The 3,501-nt window shown below is 39.4% G+C and overlaps 1 pseudogene; it reads right to left on the minus strand.

Moving 5' to 3' along the window:
- Positions 1-233: 233 nt before the first annotated feature.
- On the minus strand, positions 234-1,286 carry LOC114895610 (annotated as a pseudogene).
- Positions 1,287-3,501: the final 2,215 nt, after the last annotated feature.

The following is a 3,501-nucleotide window of genomic DNA, read 5'->3' on the forward strand; positions in this document are numbered from 1 at the left end:
CTGGGTTTTGTTTATCTTTTTTCTGAAAGAATGCTAAACTGAAATTTTGTTCTGTCAGCTAGATTACTTGATAATTGTCTAGATTTTTTTGGAATACATATTTTATTTAGAATGCAGCACTAACAGCATGATGATAAACTGTCACAGATTTGTATCAAGAAACACACAATCTTTAAAATGTGTCATTTTCATAAGTAATTTAAGCATAGCATTATTATTATTTGGTACTAGAGTCAAAGACAACGTTTAGATTCTTCAGTGTTGGGGTACTTAGAAACATCAAAATGATTGTCTAGTTAGATAGAGGAAAGAAATTCATATGCAGTTTCTTTTCTTTTTGCCAGTTCCCTTGCAGAAAGATCCATTTCCTCTCCTGAGAAATCATTAATAGGGAGAACTTCAACAACCTTCCAGGTCTTGTTCTTGATTATAACAGGGAATTAATTGAGCAGACCACTGGTAATACTATAGAAGTTGCCATAAGAGATAACACTCATGGACACAGATTCTCCCTCTGGGATTCCAAACCAGGTGTCCCTGATGTGGTCACAGATGGCTTTTGAAGCCGCCATTGCACTGGTTAGGTTTCAAGCCTCGATGACAGCAATACCACACTGCTGCACAGCCGTGATGAGTTCTCCCTTGAGCCAGCTGTCATCTTCCAGAGCTGCATAAGTACCATCTTCCTTTCCTTGCAGTTTCACCTTGGCATGGTTGACATCTGGATACTGAGTTGAGGAATGGTTTCCCCAGATGATGACATTCTTTACATCATTAGAAGTCACATCAAATTTAGCACCAAGTTTAACAGAGCGATTCAGCTTGGCTGTGATCCAAAAGAGTCAAGCAACGAAAGTTCTCCTTGGGGACGGACTTGAAGCAATCAGGCCATTGGTATTGACTGGGTTTCCCACCACGATAACCTTAACTGACTTCTTGGCATATTTCTTCAAGGCTGCACCCTGGCATTTGAAGATTTTCACATTTGTTTTGAGTAAATCTTTCCTCTCTGTGCCATCCCTTTTTGGCATGGAGCCCAAAAGAATGGCTACAACCAGGTCTTTGAGGGCAATCTCTTCTTCATCTGTTGTGATGACATCTTTCAGGAAGGATGGGCAGTCTTGAAGTTCCATTAGGACACCATCCAGGACACCCATCATGGGAGTAATATACAACAGCACAAGAATTATAGGCTGGTCTTTACCAAAGACAGATCCATTTCCAATAGTGTACAGCAGTGAATATGCAATTTGATCAGCTGCTCCAGTCATAAGGACTCTGATTTGTTCAGAATTTGTAGTCGAGGGCCTTCTGCTTTCAAGGGCTTTGTGACAAAAACCCTTAAAAACACTGTTGACATGATTGGGAACTGCATGGAAAATTTCAACACCTGCCTCAGCTAGATTCTTTAAGTCTTGTTTTTAAGCTTTTTTTGGTGGGTTGATTTATAGCTGACTACTCTGGGTATTCAATATGGCTCCTAGAATCTGGCTGGCCAGAACTCAAACATCTCCAAGTTCTTTGTGAGCTTTGAGAATCATCCACGTTACAGTTTCCTGGTCCATTTTTTATGTAGTCTTGAAAGGACTCGCCCTATGATATGTCACTGAGTATTCAGCAACAGTCTCGTGGTGACTCCTATGCAGGATTCTGGGTCTCATTCTTCATGTTGCTTTCTCCTCTCCAGTTCTTTGCTCTACAAAGTTCAGTGATCTTCCCAAACTATGTTTTCTGTCACATCAACGCAGGGGGTTAATTTCACCTTAGCATCCATTCAGTCTTCCTCTACTACTGCACCAGCAGCAGTAGAATTCCCAAGCATATGTTATTCTGTCTAAAATATTGCTCTGGGGCCACAGAAATTCTATCTATGTTAGTTTTTGGTCCTCCATATCCAGTAGAATGATCTCAGAAGGTGGGGTGATCTTGGTACTCAAAACTACTCTGCCATGAAAACTCCAATACCTTCACTTTTGGTGGCCATTTCACCAATATTATTTCTACACTCTTTAATGTTTTCATGATCTGGAAAGTGGATGTTAGATCAGTCTCACACAAGCATATGTTTCCATGTATGCATGTATACAAACACATGTATATACACACACACATACTCATACTCATCACACATTATCAGTAGCTGTTTTATTATCACAATAAAACATAGTAATAATGACTAAGATTTTTTGAGACTTTATTATGAACCAGGAACTGTGACAAATACTTTTATTTTCCTCTTATGAAATATGAAGCTTAGAGAATTGGGGTAATTTGTACAAGGTCATACATTAAGTAACAGGTGAAGCCAAGTTTGAGTACAGCAAGCTTGACTCTAGAGAAGGAATTGGTAAACAATGGCTTACAGACTGCCACCAGTTTTTGTAAGTTTTATCCCAAGAGAGCCAAGCACATTCATTTCTGTAGTGTCTGTGGCTTCTTTTGAGCTACAGTGGTAGAGTTGAGTAGTTGCAACTTAGACTGAATGGCAGCCAAAAATATTTACTATCTGTCCCTCTACAGAATAAGTTTGCTGACCCTTACTCTAAATCATGAATTAATTACTCTCTAATTTTCAAGGCCATCTCCACTGTTACCTTAAGGTAGCTTTTCAAGTCATTTTGCTGACCATGGAAATTCTCTTCATTCATATCCTCTGCTTTCAAAGTATACTTTTCAGCATACCAAAAATAACCCATCATTAAGAGCTATACCACTCACTTTCAAAATGTCTGTCTCTATCCTCCAGAATGGAAAGTTTTTGAAAGCAGGTGTTTTGTCTACTGTGTTCACTGCTGTATCACCAGTGCCTAAAACAGAGCCTGACACACGATAGGTGTTAAGCTGTATAACTTTTAATGGATGATCCTTTGACCATACAAATTACTGTTTGATTAAACTCAGATAGACTCCATCCTTCCCTAGCTGAGCCAATAAGGAAAGGTGGCTTTCTTTCATATATGCTTCCTTTCCCATTGATTCATAAGGCTACTTTTCCTTTTTTTTTTGAAATCATGGGCTAAATTACTACATTAGTAATTTACTACATTACTAAATTAGTTAAATCAGTTGTCAGCTGAGGCTGGTCCACCCTTTGATATTTAAAGAAAACCGGTTCTAACCACTCAGCCAACATCCTATGAGAAGTCTAATCTCCTTCCCTCCCTCCTACAACTTCTCTGAATTTTTAAGAGAATATATTCAACGGCCTCTTCGGCTGTGTGAATCAGCTTCAAATTAACTTTTGCTTTCACACATATCTCATCCCACATGGCTGCTGTCTTCTCTGCCCCACACTCTACATGAATTTCAAGACTCTTTTTCTTGGACTCCTTCTCAACACCCTACCCCCTCCAAAAAAACTCACACAAAGTTGTTCTTTGTGTGTAGCATTCTTCACTCACGGAGGGAGACAAAGGGGATTTGCCTGCAGCAATGCAAACAACTTAAAGTCTTTAGAAATTCCATGCTTTCAAAAAGCCTTGAGGGGCTTCCCTGGTGGCG

Source organism: Monodon monoceros, unplaced genomic scaffold (assembly GCF_005190385.1).
Source record: "Monodon monoceros isolate NGI ecotype Baffin Bay Population unplaced genomic scaffold, NGI_Narwhal_1 Super_Scaffold_14, whole genome shotgun sequence".
NCBI lineage: Eukaryota > Metazoa > Chordata > Mammalia > Artiodactyla > Monodontidae > Monodon > Monodon monoceros.